The 22,319-nt window shown below is 41.9% G+C and overlaps 1 protein-coding gene and 1 pseudogene across 1 annotated transcript in view; one reads left to right on the forward strand and one right to left on the reverse strand.

Annotated features, from left to right (window-relative positions):
* Nucleotides 1-22,319, reverse strand: part of APTX (aprataxin) — an 87,913-nt gene that overhangs the window by 15,664 nt on the left and 49,930 nt on the right. The window lies entirely within an intron of this gene.
* On the forward strand, nt 18,227-18,940 carry LOC118979824 (thymocyte nuclear protein 1-like; annotated as a pseudogene).

Consider the following 22,319-nt stretch of genomic DNA (forward strand, 5'->3'; position numbering starts at 1 on the left):
GAACTCCTTGAACTTGACCTTATCTGAGAAGCACTTTATCTGTCCTTCCATTCTAAATGAAAGTTTTGCTGGATAAAGCAATCTTGGCTGTAGGTCTTTGGATTTCATGACTTGGAATACTTCTTTCCAGCCCCTTCTTGCCTGTAAGGTCTCTTTTGAGAAATCCGCTGACAGTCTGATGGGTACTCCTTTGTAGGTGACTGTCCCCTTATCCCTTGCTGCTTCTAGGATTCTCTCCTTCATTTTAGTCTTGGCTAATGTAATTATGATGTGCCTTGGTGTGTTCCTTCTTGGGTCCAACTTCTTTGGCACTCTCTGAGCTTCCTGGATTTCCTGGAAGTCTATTTCCTTTGCCAGACTGGGGAAGTTCTCCTTTATTATTTGTTCAAATACGTTTTCCACTCGTGGCTGTTTCCTTCCCCCTTCTGGTACCCCTATAATCCAGATGTTGGAATGTTTAAAGATGTCCTGGAGGTTCCTAAGCCTCTCCTCATTTTTTTGAATTCTCGTTTCTTCATTCCTTTCTGGTGGGATGTTTTGTTCTTCCTTCTGGTCCATTCCATTGATTTGAGCCCCAGTTTCCTTTCCATCGCTATTGGTTTCCTGGACATCTCCCTTCATTTCAACTAGTTTAGCCTTCATATGTTCCTCTAATTTGTGACTATAATCCACCAGTTCTGTGAGCATCCTGATAAATAGTGTCTTGAATTGTGCTTCTGAGAGGCTGGCAATTTCTCGGTCACTTAGAGTTATTGGCTCTGGGACTTTGCGTTCTTCTTGCACCATCTTTTGGGCTGTTCGTGCCTGTTCCGTAGCAGGATCGGAGCCCTAAAGTGTTCACTAGAGCAGGGCAACTAAGTCGCTGGATTGCGACATTGTATGTGGGGGCGGTGTCAAAGAGGGACAATGGCTTCCCGTCTGCCGCCTGCCGCCGCGTCCCCCACCAGCGCCGCAGCCACCACCATCACGAGGCCCACTCGTTTCATTCCACTGCACGCGAGTGTGCCACTGCCGTCAGCCCTCCACCACTGGGTTCACCCCCTGGGGCCTGCGTGGTCCGTCTCACTGTGCGCGAATGTGCGACCATGGTCAGTCTGCCCCACACCCCGACTGGTTCCGGGCTGCCTACGTGCCTAGGTCGGGGGATCTGTCCTGCCCGACCCAGCTCCGCTGCTGGCTCTGCCTCTCTTACCGTCCCCGTTGAACGGTTCGTAGTTGTCGGACTTCTGTATAATTCAGTTTTCTGGTCTTTGGGTGTGTCCTTGTTCTCCAAACCTTTGTTGTATTCAAACTTGGTTGTGGGAGAAGGCACAGTGTTTCCATCTATGCCTCCATCTTGGCGGAAGTCCGATAGCTATTTTAAATGAGTTGTAGTAATTACCTAAAAATTGAAAAAATAAAGATGGATCCCTATCTCATAGTATACCAAAAATTAAATGTCAGATATAATAAAGACCTAAGGTCAAAAAACAAAAGTACAAACGTACCAAAGAAGATATAAGAATATATGGGTAAGGAAGGCCTACTAAACAATAAATTAAAAAAATTAATGCCTGTTTCAGCTAGATAATAATTTTAAACCTCTGTATAATTATAGACACCAGAAACAAAAATAAAAGGTTAAAAAGTCAAAATTTGTCAAGTATTTGTGATATAATTCACAAATAAGTTGAGGAGAAAAAGAGGCAAATCATTTTTTTTCATGTGCAAGGGAACATTGCCAGAGACTATTCAATATCTCCAATTTTTATTCTGTGATGGTTCTATAATAATAAAAATTTTAGTTGGGCTTGTAGTTACCCAAAATAAAGATATTTCACAGCCTTCCTTAAAGCTTAGTCACTGGTAACACATGACTGAATTCTGGCTGCGGCAATTTGTGAAGAAGGGTCATGAAGGAATATCCAGGAACCTTCTAAGAGACAGTATGCATGAGTCCTTGACTCGCTTTTCATCTTTTCCTCCATCCTGCTGCCCAGTGATGTGGACTCCAGCCAGTGGTGTCCATGGTGTTGTGGCTGCAACAAACAAAATCACACAGACTACAGAAGTCCTGTGGAGTAAAAGGGACAGCATAGCCACTCTCCAAGTGAGAGAGCACCCCAAACCTTGCCTGGACAGGCTTTTATTGCTTTCTGGGAGCATTACATCAAGGAAGGTCCTGATCCATTATGCTAAGGTTTACTTTAAGTGATTACTTCTTACAGATAACAAAGAAAAGAATGTTGCAAATGCAAGGGAATGATAACAGTGATTGATCTGGTAATACTTTGTCCTTGGGACAACTTAGCACAGACTTTAGGGAGTTACTTCAAAGATATACATTAAACATCTGCTGTCTAAACTCAGGGTGAGGGAATCTTAGGAAAAGCAAGCCTCAAAGCAGCCTAGGTATAATGCAGGCCTGGTCCCCCATGGGAAAGCCGATCTGTGGGCCTGGCTCCTGTGTACCACCTCCCGCCTGTTAGTTTTCCGAATCAGAGCTAAGCTACATTCACCATTGCCATGCGAACCAGTTCCCTATAGCCCATAAAGCAGATGTTTCCATCTTTGGACTTGAGCTCAAGATGAAAAATCGTATCATAACAGGAAGAGAGATCCCTTATCCTGTGGAAGAGTGTCAGGAATGGTATATATGTAGATGAGTGGTAGTGAGGGGGATGAAAAGTTGAACAAGACAATGCTTAATGGCTTCTTTTTGATGAAGCAGGAGAAAACACAGCTAAGAGTGAGAAAAATTAGAACTTAAAGACAATGGCATTGGCATGCCACAATTGTTGAAAACAGACAAGTCACAGAATGAAATGATAGTGCTGAGAGCCCAGCAATGGTTTAAGGCCATGAAGGTTTAGCAGCACCAATCCACAAGGTTTATTGAGTGCATTGGTGGTTCAGTGGTAGAATTCTTGCCTGCCACAAGGTTTATTGCAAGCTCTACTGATTTTTTTTCTAACATTGATTAACTTACCTGATGATAGGAGCAAAGGAAGCAAATTGTGGCAATGACCCAAGGTTGGGATACGGTGTAACGGGTTTAGCAATAGAAGTGAAATGGGTATTTAGATGATCAAATGTGATAAAGAAGAAAGAAAGCCCAACATAGAGTTACTAAACCAAGAGAAAGTGGAAGCACCAAAGGACTGAAAATCTGACAACGTTAAAAAACAGATATAGGGGAAATGAAGCTATAAAAAAGCTGGGGGCTGAGTCAATAATTAGGATTCTTGAGTTTTACTTGAGTCTTCCAAGATGAAGGTGTTCTGGGAAGAAGGCAAGATCCAGAATATGGCCACGCACTAAACAGAAGTGCATCTCATAGTTAAGAGCATGCACTTGGAGCCAGAGAAAATTCCTCTCACCAATTTTATTGTTATCTTCACTTAACCTTGCTTTTTTATCATACCTAATCCACATGAATGTGGTGCAAATTAAAAGAAATAACTTATCTAAAGAGATTTATTCAATGTCCAGCACATACTGTGCTCTCAATAATTGCAAAAAAATAGAAAAAATACCCAGGTACCCTATTATTCTGCCTACTATTAATTCAGAAGAATAACACATTATTGGGTAGAAAATGTACTGCCCTTAATATTGATGCTAATTATAAGCAAATTCCTAATAAAAAAAAAGTGAAAATTCTAATCTAATCATGAGCTCTTATTTTCTTTGACTGAAAGTTGCTTAGAGGTCCTGGCTGGTGTAGCTCAGTGGATTGAGCACAGGCCTGCAAACCAGAGGATTGTGGTTCGATTCCCAGTCAGGGCACATGCCTGGGTTGCAGGCCAGTTCCCAGCAGGGGCACACATGAGAGGTAACCATACATTCATATTTCTCTTCCTCTCTCCTTCCCTTCCCTTTGAAAGATAAATAAATAAAATCTTTTAAAAAATTAATTACAAAAAGAGAATTGCTTATAATATGAATTTTAAGTACTACTTGCACATTATGGCGTTCATGAGGATGTGCCTGTTACAATTATAATTAAGTCAGCAATTACAGCACAAACTCAACCTCTTCATCTAAGCCAACATTTTGAAAAGAGGAAACAAATATTTATAAATGAAAAAAGGGCCTTATTCCAGATAACAAGTAAAAAATAATCATAAGTAAACAGACAACAAGGCCAGTATGCTTGGAGATGGACGAATTATTCTTGGTAAAGCTGGAAAGGACATCAAAGTTACCTGGGCAGTCAGCAGGTTCAGTGTCAGAAAGCTTTTCCTACTCCATGTGCCCTTATCACACCTCTCTCACTCTGTAAATCATTGTCTGAAGTGTGAGAACTGGATATGAATATCAAAGGTATAAAATAAATCACTTCAGAGACTCAAGATGGAGATGGAGATAAACACAGCTCACCTCCTCACACAACCACAGCAAAAATTACAGCTAGACTACACAGCAAATATCACGCAGAATTGTCAGAAAATCAAGCTGTATGGAAGTCCAGCAACCAAGGAATTAAAGAAGTCACATTTATCCAGATGGGTGGGAAGTGCGAAGATACGCAGAGAGACAACGAGACCCGGACATGTAGAAGGGGCAGTCCCACACCCACATGTGGTGGATAAAAATAGGAAGGACACCTTGAGAGCCAAGGATCCCAGCCCTACACCAGACCACCCAGTCCATGCTTCCTCTGCCAGGAAGGTAAGTCCCCATAACTACTGGCTGTAAAAAAACAATGAGGGTTGGGCCGTGTAACTCAGTGGGTACTTAAACAACATAAAAAAAGACCAAAGCAAAAATGAAGGTTACACTAAGTGAACTAAAGACTGTCAGCTGATTTCTGAAAAGAAACATTGCAGGCTAGAAGGGACTGGCAAGAAGTACTCCAAGTGATGAAAAGCAAGGACCTACCTCTTAGATTACTCTATCCAGCAAAGCTTTCGTTGAGAATGGAAGGGCAGATAAAGTGTTTCCCTGACAAGGTAAAGGTGAAGGAGTTCATCATGACCATGCCCTTATTATATGAAATGTAAAAGGGATTCATTTAAGAAAAAGAAAATCAAAACTGTGAACATTAAAATGGCAATAAATTCACAACTACCAACAGCTGAATCCAAAAAACTAAGCAAACAGGCAGAACAGAACAGAATTATAGATATGGAGATTATTTGGAGGATTATCAGTTGGGAAGGGGAAGAGGGAGAATGAGGGGAAAGGTGCAAGGATGAAGAAGCACAAATTGGTAGGTACAGAATAGACAGGGTGATGTTAAAAACAGTATAGGAAATGGAGTAGCCAAAGAACACACATGCATTACCCATGGACATGACCTAAGGGGGAAAATTGCTGGAGGGAATGGGGGGATACCTGGTGGAAGGAGTCAAAGAGGGAAATATTGGGACAATTGTAGTAGCATAATCAATAAAATATTTTTTAAAGATTAAACTCCAGCCCTGGCTGGTGTGGCTCAGTGGACTGGGCACGGGCCTGCGAGCCAAGGGATCGCGGTTTGGTTCCCAGTCGGGGCACATGCCTGGGCTGCGGGCCAATTCCCAGTGGGGGGGCACATGGGAGGCAACCATGCATTGATGTTCTCTCCCTCTCTCCTTCTCTTCCCCTCTAAAGATAAATAAATAAAATCTTTTAAAAAAAGATTAAACTCCAGTCATTTTTCCAGGTGCAGGTTAACATTCCAACTCATTTGTTGTGCCTTGTGTGGAAAGCAAACATTGTGTACGATTACAAATGCTGGTCATAATAGTTTTCACACTCAGAGTCTTATCCTGTTTCCCATGTGTTACGTCTTCACAAAGCGCATGAGGTTTTAAACCAATGTGACCAAGAGCAGAGATGGTCAACAGACCATTCTCTCTTCTTCTGTGGCCCATTTCTTTCTGGATGGGCTACTCTGTACACATAACATAATTGTGTTGTGCTCACTATCTACTCCTTTATATAAAACTCAAAGGGGAGTTATCAAAAAGAAAAGCAAACCACCTTTAAAGATGAAAAATACAGGCAAGTTCATTGCTTACAATCACATTTGGAGGCTAGCCTAATAGGACTTTATTATAATTTTAAATGTTTCTGAATTGCTTTTTAGCTTCTAGTCATGTTATCCATATGGCTTCTGTTTCTTGAGAGAAAAACATAATTTTTCTCTTTTTAACAGAATTTCCTAGTTGCACAGTTATTTTCAACCATACAAAAGCCAACATTAAAAACCAGCCAAGGGAAATAATTACAACTTTCAGACAGGGAAGAGGTAACTAATCTGATCTGTATTCAATAGTTCTTGTGCTTAAGGAATTTAATTTGACATCAACAGAAAAAGGATTTCTCTGAAGGAAAAAAAATGCAATTTAATCCACAATGTATTTAGCTATAGTTCTATTGACAGATTTGTTTGTTTTTCTGATTCATTTGGTGCTTAACGAAGGTATTACTTTAGCGCTTGTATCTCTGTTCATTGTTGTATGATTCTTTAATCTTAATTTTTTTGGCTGTGAGATAAGTAAAATAATTATAGTGAGAGATTTGTAGTGCATATCAAAACTGGACACCTCCAGGAGGCAAAACCACCTAAGGACATACAGGAACTGAACAATATAATAAATAAACTCATGTCTGTGGAACAGTTAAAATAGTTGATTCCACATTTGATCATAAAGAAAATTTGATACATGTTTGTATTGTTTCACTTTTTGCAACAATCATGTGTTGCTTTTATAGTGCCAAAAAAACAAAAACAAAATAGATTAAAAAATTTAAATGTGTTGTTTCTATTCTTAATGTCTAGAACAATGTTTGGCTCATATTAGGCACTCAGTAAGTGTTGGCTGCATAAACAAACAAATGAACTTAACACCCATTGAGTACCTGATACTTGTTAAACACTAAACAGCAGGTATTGCCTCATAGTTGTGTGGTCTAAAGCCATTTGGGTTAAATGGATTTTGTTATATCACAAAGCAAACTACATGTTCTAAAACGTAAATACAGATAACAAGTCTGCAGTCACTTCTTTAGTGAATGGCAGGGGCTATACCTGTTCCGCAACTGCATGGTAAGTTATTCTGCTCAGTAGTTTTTTTTTGTTTGTTTCTTTTTGCTGTTGTTTTTTCTTTACTTGTATTGTTGACATTACAGATGTTCCCATATACCATTATTGTTTTTAAAAATATATTTTATTGTTTATACTACTACAGTTGTCCCAATATTTCCCTCTTTGACTCCCTCCACCAGGTACCCTCACCATTCCCTCCAGCAATTTTCCCCCTTAGTTCATGTCCATGGATCATACATATACGTTCTTTGGCTACTCCATTTCCTGTACTGTCCTTAAATTCACCCTGTCTATTCTGTACCTTCCATTTTGTACTTCTTCATCCCTGCACCTTTTCCCTCATTCTCCCTCTTCCCCATCCCAGCTGACAACCCTCCAAATGATCTCCACATCTATGATACTGTTTCTGTTCTGCCTGTTTGCTTAGATTTTTGGATTCAGTTGTTGATAGTTGTGAATTTATTGCCATTTCAATGTTCATAGTTTTGATCTTCTTTTCCTTAAATAAGTGCTTTTAACATTTCATATAATAAGGGTGTGTTCGTGATGAACTCCTTCACCCTTACCAGGTCTGGGAAGCACTTTATCTGCCCCTCAGTTCTAAATGATAGCTCTGCTGGATAGAGTAATCTAAGAGGTAGGTCCTTGCTTTTTTCATCACTTGGAGTACTTCTTGCCAGTCCCTTCCTGACTGCAAAGTTTCTTTTCAGAAATCAGCTGACAGTTTTATGGGAACTCCTTCATAGGTAACTCTCAGCTTTTCTCTTGCTGCTTTTAAGATTCTCTCTTTATCTTCAACGTTTGGCATTTTAATTATCATGTGGCTTGGTGTGGTCCTCTTTGAGTCCATCTTGTTTGGGACTGACTGTACTTCCTGGATTTATGTGTCTATTTCCTTCACTAAATTAGTGAAGTTTTCTTTCATTATTTTTTCAAATGTTTTCAATTTCTTGCTCTTTTTCTTCTCCTTCCAGCACCCCTATGATTCAAATGTTGGTATGTTTGAAGTTGTCCCAGAGGCTCCTCAACCTATCCTCATTTTTAAAAATTTTTCTTTTTCTTGCTGTTCTGATTCGATGTTTTTTTCTTCCTTATGTTCCAAATCATTGATTTGATTCTTGGCTTTTTCCCCTCCACTATTGGTTTCCTGTATATTTTCCTTTGTTTCACTTAGTGTAACCTTCATTTCTGCCTGGGTCTTTTTTATGCTGTTGAAGTATCCAATGAGTGACCTGATGTATCCTCAAGTGACCTGATCACCAGTATTCTAAACTCTGCATCCAATAGGTTGTTATCTCTGTTTTGTTTTGTTTTGTTTTCTGGGATTTTGTTCTATTCTTTCCTTTGGGTGATATTTCTTCGTCTCCTTCTTTTGGAAGCCTCTCTGTGTTTGTTTCTGTGTATTAGATAGAGCTGCTTTGACTCCCTGTCTTAGTAGCATGGCCTATTGTAGAAAAGTGCACCAGTAAGTTGGAAAGGGCAGAGGCTTAGGTAATCACCAAGGCAGGGCAACCTGTGTCACCATTCTGTGGCTCTGTGTGGCAGAGGGCTCAGAGAGGCAATCTGCTGCCTGGCCTCCGGAGTTTTGTCTAGGAGGAAGCTCTCTCCTGGAACTCACTCTATTACCAGACACTTCAATTTCTCCTCTTATCCCATTTGTGCCCTTCCAGCTGTTGCCCCAGTGCTGAATCCCAGAGGCGGTGAGTCTGCCTAAGTCCTAAGTCCATTGCAGGCTCTTTAAGAGGAGTCTCCTGAGAATCACACAGTTTCTTCTGCCACTGAAACCCCCACTGATTATTACAGCCAGAAGTTATGGGGACTTACGTCCCTGTGCTGGAACCCTGGGCTAGGTGGTCGATGCACTGGGGCTGGGATCCCTCACTTCTGAGGTATCCCTCCCAAATTTTATCCACCTATATGAATGTGAGATTGCCCATTCCACCTCTCCATGTCTCTGTCCCTCCTACCTGGGTGGATGAATGTGGATTCCTTAAGTCCTTGGTTGTCAGACTTCCATACAGCTTGATTTTCTAACAATTCTGGGTGATATTTGTTTTGTAGTCTAGTTGTAATTTTTGCTGTAGTCATGTGATGAGGCAAGCCATGTTTACTTATGCCTCCAGCTTGACCAGAAGTCCAATCTAAGAATTTAAACTTGAAGTTGGCTATTGTTCCATACATTTAGGAAGTTAAATTCACCTAAAATCTTCACCCATCATTTTATTTTCTACTTCAGAAACATAATAGCTCATTAATTAATATAGAAACTACCATTACAAGCTCTTATCTTTGGAGGAGAGGGTAAATTATTTCCTTTCTAAAAATTCTTTTGAATTAAAAGTGACTTGTTTTAGTCCTGGCTGGGTATCTTAGTTAGAGTGTCACCCTGATACACCAAGGTTGCAGGTTCAATCTCTGGTCATGGTACATGCAAGAAGCAACCAGTGAATGCATTTTAAAAAATGGAATAACAAACTGATGTTTCTCTCTCTCTCTCAAATCAATAACTACAATTTTAAATTTTAAAAAACATGACTTTTTTCAAGAATGTCTTACTTGGTCCTAAGACATATTTGGTATCTACCCAAATAAGCTGCTTTGTTCATTGCTGTGTTCATTGCTTTGTTCATTGCTGTTCATTGCTATGTAGGTCTGTATCAAAAGAGAAACCAAGAAGTCAATGAATAAATAGATTAAACCAATTCCAGAAAGTTTCCTTTAAAAGCAGCTATTTTCCATGATCATCACTGTTAGTGACCATCGACCAAGTGTTTTACCCTCATTATTTCATTTAATGATCAAAATAATTTTACAAGGTGACATATTACAGCATCTCTGTTTTATTGGTGAGAAGTCCTAAGATCAGAAAAGTCAAACAACTTGCCAAATGTTGCACCATTTCTAACTGGTGAATCTAGGATTGGACCCAATGACTGCAAGCTTCTAGTGTGGCTGTCGCCTAGGGTTGGTTAACAAGAAAGACTAAGAAGAATCCAGATTGGTCACTGGGATAGAACAGGCACAGGTATTTCACCAGGAGGTCACTGAAAAACCACTTTCAGACCAAGGGCCCTGGGGCCCTGAGGAAATAGTGAGTTCCCTTGCTCACAGCCCAGTCTCTGGGTGTCCCAGCACAGCGAGTGGATAGGATAGTCCAGGATAGCTGCATTCGCCTCGCTATCCAGCACGATGCTCTTGCCCAGGCAACACAGTTGCCTGCTGCTGTGGTCTCTGCTGTCCAGATCGTGCCAGGCCTAGTCCTGTGATGAGCAGCACCTTCAGGGGCCTGAGCCCCCCTGAGCCTCCCATGACCCCAAAACCCAGGGAAGTCCCCACACCAGGACCCCTAGCTCCAGGATGCCTTCCCCCCGCTGCCTGCACCCAGTTAGGTTCTCAAGAGCCTGCTACCATTGAGGGTAACTCTTGTGGGCACTGGGGGAGGGGAGATAGGACCAGGGGCTTACCTTCCTGTAGCACCAGGTTCATGGGACCTAGGTCTCCTTCTGAGTCACCATCTCCGTGTTCCCCACTTCTTCCAGCTTGAGCCCAGAATGGCAGCCTCCAGAGCCACCAGCATGCTAAGGACCCTCAGAGCCCACAGCACTCTCATGGTGGAGTCCAGTGGTGGTTCCCACAGCTCTCCCACCAACAACCCAATGCCGTGATCCTGCTTGGCCTTCAGACCATCTCCCCCGGGAGGACAGGGGAGGAAGGAGACAGGTGAGAGCTTCACAGCTGGCTGGAACTGCAGCCCTTGCTCCCTCTCCCTGGTCCACCAACCTCCTCCGCTTCCTGAGGGTTGTGGGCCACATCTGCCTACTACCTTCTCCCAGGCAGGCCCTCCGTCCCACCTCCATGAGAATTAAAATCCACTGAGTCAGTTGCTGTGCTGGGCACTTTAGATACTTTATTTTCTTTACTTCTTACACTTTAAACTCCTGACTTAACAGCAAAGAAAGCTGAGACTCAGAAAAGCCTGCAGAGCAGGGGGGACCCAAACAGCCAAACCTGCTCCGTCTGCTCTCCTGCCCTTTCCACCTCACCTCTCTCAGTGGTAGCGCAAGTTTTAGTGGAATAAGTCATTTGTTAGCCATAATTCCCCAGTTCTCACCATTAAAAGAAAATCCTTTGGGAAGAATAGGTGCTTTTCTGAAAGGGACTGAGGGTAGAAGTAGGCTTGTCCAAATAACAAGCCCCAGGCTTCAGAGTTAATCCCTTCAGTTCAACCAGGCCTGATCATTCTCAAGTTGCCTTCTAACATCCTTGATTCAAATTCAAGGCTCAGTAACCAGTTTAAGGAACACGTCACGTGTGGATACAGAAGGAGACACCTGGGATGAGGGAGATCTGTCTTCTGAGTGCCCTATCTTCCACCATTAGCTCCTCTCCTTGGTCTGTGACATAACCACTCTGAGCCATAAGTTCCTCAAGCAAAGTGAAACTAAGGCCACCTATCTGATGGCATGGCTGCCAGGGTTGGTGCCTGGCACAAAGGGAACCTTGGTCCTGTTGCTGTGGTGCCTCTGTATCCAACAGACCATGTTTCCTAGGCCTCAGCCGGGGGGGAAACATCTCATCCTGAAGAGACCAGCTTCTATTTCTCACGGCAAACCTAGCTTGGGAATTCCTTGTGCCTCCAAACAACGCCCTGCCCTCACTGCTCGCTCACCCACGCAGGCAGCCTAATGCTCTCTGTGCCCATCTGCCTCTCACGAATTAGTTCCAGACTCTTTCTCAAAGAGTAGACGCCACTCTGGTGTTCCTCCCACCACCAGTGACTGAAAAACAAACTGTGCCTTCACAGAACACTGTGCTCAGCAGGTCAGCCTGCCTCCCAGAAGTGCGCACTGGAGTTTTAAGAAGACGAAAGGATTCCTGGAGGATTTGGTGGGGTTTTGGAGAGAGCCTCTGGGCAGATCACACGCTGTGACAAGTTCTTTCCAAACTGTGATATTTCAATCATGCCTTCTACAAACAACTAACTTTTCACATCTAACACTAATGGTGGCTGCCTGTGCTTATTTCCCCCCCAAATCTTAAAGTGAGTTTGGGACTTGACACGGAAGCAAATTCATGGTTTTCTGGACGTTGCCCGCATTCCACAGTGCCGGTGAACTGGCAGACAGGCACAGGCAGGGGGTGAGCGGCCTCTGCTGATGGGTGCCCCAGAGTGAGAAACAGTTAGCACATCCAGCCTCAGGAGGGCAACAGCTCCCGTGACCCCATCCCCTCCACTCCAGCCGTTAGAGGACATGGAAGGGCTGTAGAAGGAGTGAACATCTCACACCCTAGTATCCCTAATGTGCACGGTTTTCTGCTAGCAGTTGTGTTATCTTCCTTTGAAATTTTTCTCTTCAATCATAGATTCTCATTATCAGGGAAGTGAGACATTGGAGGCAGAGGAAAGAGAGACTTACTTCGTATTTTAAAATACCCCCATTGGGTAATGCTTTAAAATCCTTTAACTGAACATTCAAATGCAAGAGAAAAATGAATCTAAACACAGACCTTACATCTTTCATAAAAATTAAATCAAAATGGATCATAGACCTAAGTGTAAAGTACAAAACAACAAAACTTCGGGAAGACAAAATGGGAGAAAATCTAGGTGAACTTGGGTTTGATGACGACTTTAATACATTAAAAGCATGACCCGTGGGGGAAGGGAGTAATAAGTAGTACTTCATTAAATGAAAAATCCTTTCACTGAGGGCAAAGTTTTTTGTTGTACAAATAGAATTGACATACAAATATCTGGAAGAAATAATATTGAGGGTTAAAATCATACTAAAGTATAAAAGACTGATAGCAGATCTTTGCCTAAGTCATATTGCTTTGTTGTTGTAGTGTAGGTATGAAGAAAGATGAGAGCATTCTAATACAAGTATTCTTTTTTTTTAAGTATTCATTTATTTTATAGGAAGGGAAGAGAAAACACTCATGAAATGTGTAACGAACAAAGCCTTCACCTAGGGATAAGCATACCACTTCCGTGCTAGCATCCTGGACATACACCTTCTCTGCACACACAAGGAAACCTGATGGTCCCGGCAGAACTCAGAGTGAGTATCTCCTTGGTATCAACAGCCAAGGCAGTCTCCCTAAGTCTCAGGTCTAACCCAGCTGTTCAAGTCACAGTCTTACATATTTGCATTAGTTTAAAATTTTAATTGTTAACAAAAAGAAAAGATATTTCAGAAAACTATATTAACTCAGTACTTGACTCAAAAAATTAGAAAAATAATAAAGCAAAAGAAAAGAAATAGATATAGGCAAAATCAAAAATTATAAAGCAATCATGAAGGTAACTGAAATCTAAAACTCTGCTTTTCTGAAAAATATCATTTCACAATATAAGCAAACATTTAGCAAATGTAATAAAGAAAAAGAGAGAGTATAAAATGCAATGTATGAAAAATGGGATAAGAACAACAGAAATCAAAATTTCAAAAAAATGAAGTATATAATCTTAGTCTGCTCCTCTCACAAACCGTGGAAGTTGAGATCCAGGTCACACCCAAGGAGAGCAGCCCTTCTCCCAGCGCCTCTGCTCCTTCCCCAGTTCTGGCCACTCCAAAGCTTCCGCCTCCCAGATATCCCCAAGTCTTCCCCAGATGTTCACTTCATGTATCTTTTTCATCTCTCTCCACCCTCCCTCTTCATTATGTAGATTGGTTTAGCTTCTCTGACTTCTTTTGGTTGCCTTTCCACCTCTCCCACTACTTGAATTCTCTACCATGAGGAATACCCTGAAAGCTGACCCAACAAGACAGAATCCTACCCATTCTCCTGAGTTCAGGTCCCATTTGCTCCCCCTGCTGTCTTGATACTTTATGGCAGGGTTCCAGAGGGTTCCCAATCTGATTCCCAGTTCAGGGCACATGCCTGGGTTGCAGGCCTGGTCCCCAGTAGGGGGTGCATGAGAGGCAACCACACATTGATGTTTCTCTCCCTCTCTTTCTCACCTCCTCCTCCCTCCAAAAAGAAATGAAATCTTTAAAAAAAAAAGAAATCTGGGTTCCAGTCCACAAAGCACTCACACATGAACTAATCTATAAACTCTATCCCCCACCCCATCAAAAAATGGAGTTCAACTCGGAGTTCAACTCGGCATTGAAAGGGCAGCCCTCAGGAACCCAGAAGTTTCATTCCCAGAACTCAAGGATGGTTCAATATTAAAACTTATAACATCCCACAGCAACGTAACACAAGAGAAATCATGGGACCTTGGGGGCTGCCGAAAGGCATTTGCAAATACAAATAGGAAGTTGCCATGAACCACAATTTTGAAGAAAATGTAGGTGACGTCTCTGTGAAAGAGACAGAGATTGAGGCTGGGGGCAAACAGAGAAAATGTACTTTTTTCAATCCAGTGACAGGGAAGTCAATCTGCAACGTGAGTTACTTTCATTGGTGTCATCCTCAGGACCAACTGAGCATGTAAACGCTTGGAATGTGGCTCTATAGGATGTCTTTCTATCTCTAGAGGCCTGGAGAACTGATATGACTTGTTGAAATTATTGGCCATTTTTGGTTTCAGTTTTCTTCACAGTCCCAAATATATATTCACTATAACTAATTAGGTATCCTCACAAGACTATGAAGAATTTAAATTACCCACATTCCCACCATCCAGAGAAGTCTACCCATAAATATTTTAGAGTATTTTCTCCCAGCATGAATCTGGGAACATAAGCACTCCTGGTGTTTACTAAGGACCTATCTGTCACCGGTGTTGGAACAACCATTTCTGTCTCCCAAAGCACTCAATGGGACCACAGAGGCTGCTAGATTAAAGAGCTTTCACAGGTTCTTGAGGCAAGAGATTAGACATTCATCTGCCCACAAAGCACCATGGACATTAGGTGCCCTTCCATTGGTAGTAGAGTGCCTTCGGGGTGTGGTTTGGAAAAAAGCCTTACCACATGGTTCAGAATAATTGAAGCCTGAAGAATATAGACACACACATACATTCCCACTCCAGTTGGGCATCTCAGCCTTTGGAAATCCATGAACAATTGAATTTTATGAAAATGTATGGAAAGAGGGTCTATAGCTTTCACTAAATTCTCAGAAGCCTGGTTTGAAAAGTTCTTTCCAGCTCTAATATTCTGGTACTATTTGCGTTTCGAGCATTTATTCTGTCTGCTTAGAAGACAGAGGCCTTAGAAGAGCTGGAAACAGAAGCGAGGCTAGTTTCCTACATCAGAAAGAGGTGCCACTGTTCAAGGATAAGCCCAGAGAAAGGGGGAAGTGTCTGGTCCCAGTGCGGCTCCTACGTGAAGTTGCGATGTGACTAAGGGTTACTAACCTTGGGGTCAAACTAAGAAACAGAAGGAAATGAGCTATTTTCAATGCCCACCATGCACGTGACACGCCTCAGGACACTCATCTGATAAATGTTAGTGTCAGGCCTCAACCCTGGCTCCCCCCAATTTTAGAGGCTATCTAATCTCCAAGCCAAACGACCTCCCCTAATCAACTGTATTCTTACCTACACCCTGGTTTTCTCTCAAACTTCTATCTTAATTAGGAGGTCAGTTAAACACACATCAAACTTATTTTTTAAAACGTATATATTTTATTTTGAAGGATTGATTCCAAAACATAAAAGAGTTATATAAACCTTCTTTCCAAAAAAAGCTTTGGACTATTAAAAAAAAAAGAAAAAACAGATTAAGAATTTATTGTTCAAAGGCTGCCATCTGGTGGCCAAAGATAGTAAACCAGAAAAATACATCATAGAAAAGTTATGAAAAGAACCCATATCCCTAATCATCTGGTTTGTTAGCAAAGATTGATAAGCTGGAAAATTACATGAAAAATATTACCTGCAGAATTATATGCAAAAAATATTACCATGTTTATGTCCCACTAATTCTGATCTGTAAGAGATACTATGCCTGTAAACAATGGTAGCAGGATGTTTATCAAAATGTTTCCAAAAGCCAGTTACAACCTCACCAGACAACACACTTGACAGTTAAATCCACCTGCACCAGAGTTGTTTTCTGTACGCTTTTATTTTTTTAAGATTGACTGATTGATTTTTAGAGAGAGGGGAAGGAGGGAGAAAAAGGAGAGAAACATCTATGTGCAAAAGATACACTGAGTGTATGTCCCAACCAGGGACCTGGCCTGGCAACCCAGGCACATGCTCTGACCAGGAATTAAACCTTTTGGTCCATAGGCCATGGTCACTGAGCCTGTGGTCACCATGGTCACATGGTGTGGCCACTGAGCCACACCAGCCAGATCTCTTTATGCTTTTAAAGCATGACACAAGGTTTCATTCACTTAACAAAATTTTATTGGGATCTTATTATGTTCCAGGTACACTGAATTTCATTGGGTGCATGATGGAGAACAAAATAAACAGCATCTGTTCTAAGGAACCTCATGGTCTGGTGAGAAACAGAGTCCCAACCTGTAAAGTTGTGTATCTGTGCCCTACATGGGCCTCAGCCTGGGTGTGTGAAGGGGAGGTGCCTAAAAGCTTCTTCCTGCAGGGGGCACTCTTTTGTCATTCTCCTTAAGGGGACGTGGGCCATCAGCTTCTCTCAGGTGAGGAATTTAGATACCTTCGGTCTCTTACCTAATGCATGACCAGCAGGAGGGATCACATTTTAGTATGTGACCTATCTTTTCCCCTTGCTCTGTCATGAATGTTTCCCCCTTTACAGGTTCCTGAAAACAAAAGTAAGTTTCCATTCCCTAGTCACTGGGCAATTCTCTAAGAATACTCACGAAGATAGTGGAAATGCTATCAGCAGTACGCAAGAATCCAACCTCAGCTGCCTTTTCAGGCAGCCCTCAAAGCCCCTTCCCCTGGCCTGGCCCTGGCCTCCCATCTCCAGAACGCAGACAAGGAAAGAACATCAAAGGCTGGTGGTTGGCTGGTGAGCCCGGACATGGAGAGGCCCCGGACCCTGACAACTCTAACCAGAGTTGTAAAGGTACACTGTATAGTTTCTGTATAAGTTTCTGCAAACAGTCCTTGGCAAGCAACCAATTATTCAATTTGAATATATAATATCAGTATTTTTCCCTCCAATCAAGGCAAACAGTAAAGGTTGGGGGTGGAAGCAATGGGTTATGTCAACTCTTCAACTTGTAGCTACCAGAAGTCACGGACCATTTTTTATTTTTAGTCCTAGATCCCATGAAAACAGCATGGGCCAAGGGAGCTACCAGCATGCTGGGATGACGTACGCAATCCACATGAGTGATAACCATCGACTGTTTTGCAAACTACCAGTCTCTGCTCCAAGTAATTCCAGAAAGGCCATGGGTCCCAAGGCACTCCACCTCAAGATGGTCCTGATACTCATGACAGCCAGAGTATGCCACCCCATTCAGACACAGTGATTAGTCCAGAGATGGGTATGTGACCTAAGCAAAGAACTCAGTACCCTTTCTGTGCTTTGGTAACAATGGCAGCAGGGGGTGGGGCAGAGTGGGGAAGTGTTGTGCTCTCTCTCTCTCTCTCTCTCTCTCTCTCTCTCTCTCAGGCCCATGGCTATTTTTACTGCTCTCTCAAGAGATCAACACAGGAAGCAGAACCAAGAGATAGAAAAAACACCATTTAAACCCCTAGATTTGACTATGCTGTGGATTCAGAATCAGCATAAAGTGGTGCAGATGAAGAATTCTTTCAAAACTTACTTTGCTTTCCATGCTGATAGCGCTCTCACAAGCATGGCGAACGTCCCCAAACCCGCCAAACTTTCTGTAAGAAGTGTGGCAAGCGTCAGCCCCACAAAGTAACTCAGTACAAGAAAGGCAAGGACTCTCTTTGCATAGGGAAAGCAGAGTTATGAGAGGAAACAGAGTAGCTATGGTGGAGTTACTTATGGAGGCTAAGCCAGTTTTCCACAAAAAGGCTAAACTACAAAGAAGATTGAGCTGAGGCCTGAATGTGTTAAGCGCAACTGCAGATCTAAGCAAATGCTGCTTATTAAGAGATACAGGCATTGCATCTTATCTGGGAGGAGATAAGAAGGGAAAGGGCCTAGTGATCCAGTTCCAAGTTTTATATTTTGTTTTGTTATGTGACAATAAAATCTTGAGGATATGTTTACTTCAAAAGAAAAAAAACTTACTTTAGGGGCTAGGGCTGTGTCTGCAGAGTGGTTTCCGGGGTCACTCACAGAGCTGCCTCTTGCATCTCTCAGTAAATTCCAGAATCTTCAGCTCTTTGGCCTGTGAAGAGAGACCACACTAAGACCCAGAAGGAGGCTGGCTGGGGCTGCTGGGCCAGACAAGAAGGGACCAGCAGGAAAGTGTGGTGAGGTATCAGCAAAAGTGGAGAACTCCAGCACTCAGTAGACTTCAGCCCCTAAAAATGTGGGAAGATTCTAAGCAACTACTGGCTGATGAAGTCAGAGCCAGAAAAATGAGAGAATGGAATAGATGTGAAGTTCAGCACCAAGCATCTCAAAGCACAGTCCAAGCAGACACCATTCTGGGATGGTGTTTGCAACTAGGAGCCCAGAACTTCCTTAGAGCCATGAAGCTGGAGAAAGAAGCCTTCTACCACAGCAACTGCTAAGAGGGCAGGCATTGCAGGACTTATGAAGATTGTAGAGGAGGTTTACCCAGACACACAGTTTGAGAAAAGCTATCCCTATTCTGACCCTCCCAGCAAAACAGACAACCCCAAATGGTCCGTGGTAGATGTACTGTTGGCTCAGATGATGAAGTGTTTCATTCCCCTGGCTGAGCTCAAAACCCATCACCAAGCTCACAAAGCCACCAGCATCCCTTTAGAAAATATGGTGCTCTTCACTCTCCAGAGATTCTTAGCCCCTGACCCAAAAAGAGTTTCATTTTATTTTAAGCCTAGAGGAAAAGAACTAAGTCAACTGAGATACTTGTTGGAATGGGCGAGACACTGCTCCAAAGAAATGAAGCTTTTATAAGGTAACAGGAGGTATGAGGATGTTTGCTTATTATATTCATCTGAGGGTACAAACACAGGTGGTTTTGTGTACTTTTCTCAATAGAACACTAATAAAAAACAACTTACTTCATGGGTTAAGGCATGGATGCCAAGAATCTCTTGTGCTTTAGAAAACACATCTGTCAATTTTGGTCTTAGGAAAAAAAAGAGACCTTGAGGACAGAGCCAACCAGCTGAAGCTTGAAGCCTCAAATCTTCCAGGGAGGGGCTTTAAGGATAATCCAGTACAAAGCCCTAATTTTAAATATGAGAAACCAAAGCTGGGAGGAAAAAGAGGCTTGCTTGAGGGAATTCTCACTAGGGTTAGCATTTGGCAGAAGAAACTAGGATTGATGAGTGCTGGGCCACACACATACCCAGCCCTACTGAGTTCGTGCTTGTTTAATCCTCAGTCTGGGAGGTACATATGTTAGGCCCATTTGACAGATGATGGAATTGGGACCAGAAAGGTTAAATGTTCCCAGTGTCATACAGCTTACATGAACAGAGCTGAGCCTCATATATAAGCCCACGTCCTTTTTCTTTTTTTCCTACTCTACCTTTAGATGATATATGTGAAAGTAGAGGCAGGACATAGAAGCGAGTAGGATTTAGCAGTGATGCCAATCCTTAAATAAGGTGTCATTGCCTCAGAGCATCTGAGAAGAGTCAAGGAAAAGATTGCAATAAAGGGCAAGACCAAGTTTAAATTACCAAGTGAGCCCCTTAAATTTCCACATCCCAGCTGCCTTCTAGAAATTGAGAAAGTTGAAATTCAAAATATATTTGAAGTTGAAATAAATGAATAAATTAACAAAATAAATTCAAAATAAAGTTGAAGTCTCAAAATAAACTTGCAAAACAGAACTGACAAAAAAGTTGAATAGTGAGTGGCCCAGAATCCTGGACTTCTAAACTCCTTTTCCACTTCCCTGCCTTGGCCATACCCTTCCCTGAGGTTTAGGTAGACAGCAGCTGTGACAGGGAACTCTCGGGCATTTGATTTGAGTATGTCACTGATTTCATGAGTCTTTTGACAATTGTGTCTATAATTGTGCCTACTGATACCTTCTTGAGTCAGAAGCATTAGTCTCCTAATCATTAGGAGACTCCGAAACTCAAAGCTGTCCTGCCAGTGGCTCAGTGGATTGAACACCAGCCTGCGAACCAAAGGGTCACGGGTTTGATTCCCAGTCAGGGCACATTCCTGGGTTACAGGTCCCCAGCAGAAGGCTCACAAGAGGCCACCACACATTGATGTTTCCCTCCCTCTCTTTCCCCTCCCTTCCACTGTGAAAAATTAATAAATAAAATCTTTAAAAAAATAATAATAAGTAAAATAAAATAAAATATAAAACCCAAAGCCCATCCCCTGGTAGCAGAGTTTATTGGTTTGCCTTAAAAATAAAAAGAACTAACAGATTAACTATAAATATCTATTACTCCAGTTCAGAGTCTAATGGGCTTTGAGAACACTTTTCTCCAGCTCTGACTCAAGATCTGCTATTAACTGTTCAAGGTCTATTCCCCACGCTCTCATGGAAAGCATTCACTTGCTCAGTTTCAGTTTCCAGTTCAGCTCCGTTACATCTTATCTTCCTTCTTTTACAGCAACAGAACTCGATAAATTTGCCTTCTTAGCTGGAGTTGACGTAACCGTCCATATTCAACTGCATTGTTTTAATAAAACTGCTGCCTTGCCCGGCTATAACGGGACCAAGATAAAAGAAGATAACCCCCAATGGAGGAAAAACTACAACCTGGCTTTACAAATATGACTTCCATGGTTCTGGTCTATTTTTCTACACCAGTGGATCCTGTACCTTGAGAAGATTCTACCCAGTTGTAACACAATGATAAATCTGAATAAAATAAGCAAAGAAAGGTCATTTTTTTCTAGTAACAACGTCAACAGTAGCCCACCTGGGAGAGAAGTTCAGCCAGGAAGCCTATATACCTCAATATCTCACACTCATTTTCAGCCCCTCCAAGTCATTATTTACATTTGTTCTCCTACAGGAACTATTATTCAAGGTCAAGGAGTAGCCTGGCTGAACAAAGAATGTAGGAGTGGGTGGTTACCTTACTCTTCAAAATTTTCCTTAATTACATCATACATATTCTTATACTTTCTGTGATACAGTCTCTCCTTGTTGGAGTTTCTTATCAAATATTTTCATTTTGGTTTTATTTTTAAATATTTTATTGCCTATGCTATTATAGTTATCCCAATTTTCCCACTTTGCCCCTACTCCACCTGATACCCCCATTCCCTCCAGCAATCCCCCCCTTAGTACATGTCCAAGGGTCATGCATATAAGTTCTTTGGCTACTCCATTTCCTATACCGTTCTTAAAATCACCCTATTCTGAACCTACCAATTTGTGATTCTTCATCCCTGCACCTTTTCCCCTATTCTCCCCCTCTCTCCTCCCAACTGATAAGCCTCCAAATGATCTCCATATCTAAGATTCTGTTTCTGTTATGCTTGTTTGTTTAGTTTGCTAGATTCAATTGTTGATAGTTGTTAATTTATTGCCATTTTTTAAAGCATTTATTTATTTATTTATCTTTAGAGGGGAAGGGAAGGAGAGAGGAAGAGAAACATCAATGTATGGTTGCTTCTCGTGCATCCCCTGCTGGGAACTGGCCCCTGCCGGGAACTGGCCTGCAACCCAGGCATGTGCCCTGAGTGGGAATCGAACTGTGATTGTCTGGTTCTCAGGCCCGCACTCAATCCTCTGAGCTACACCAGCCAGGGCAATTTATTGCCATTTTAATGTTCATAGTTTTTATCTTCTTTTTCTTAAATAAGTCCCTTTAACATTTCATATAATAAGGGCTTGGTGATGATGAACTCCTTTAGCTTTACCTTGTCTGGGAAGCACTTTATCTGCCCCTCAGTTCTAAATGCTACCTTTGCTGGATAGAGTATTCTGGGTGGTAGGTCCTTGCTTTTCACCACTTGGAGTGCTTCTTGCCAGTCCCTTCTTGACTGCAAGATTTCTTTTCAGAAATCAGCTGACAGTTTTATGGGAACTCCTTCATAGGTAACTCTCAGCTTTTCTCTTGCTGCTTTTAAGATTCTCTTTATCTTCAACCTTTGGCATTTTAATTATCATGTGGCTTGGTGTGGTCCTCTTTGTGTCCATCTTGTTTGGGACTGTCTGTACTTCATGGATTTGTATGTCTATTTTATTCACTAAATTAGTGAAGCTTTCTTTCATTATTTTTTAAAATATTTTCAATCTCTTGCTCTTTTTCTTCTCTTTCCAGCACCCTTATAATTCAAATGTTGGTATGTTTGAAGTTGTCCCAGAGGCTCCTCAACCTATCCTCATTTTTTTAATTCTTTTCTTT

Source organism: Sturnira hondurensis, unplaced genomic scaffold (assembly GCF_014824575.4).
Source record: "Sturnira hondurensis isolate 20B ecotype Veracruz unplaced genomic scaffold, ASM1482457v3 Scaffold0022566, whole genome shotgun sequence".
NCBI classification, from domain to species: Eukaryota; Metazoa; Chordata; class Mammalia; order Chiroptera; family Phyllostomidae; genus Sturnira; species Sturnira hondurensis.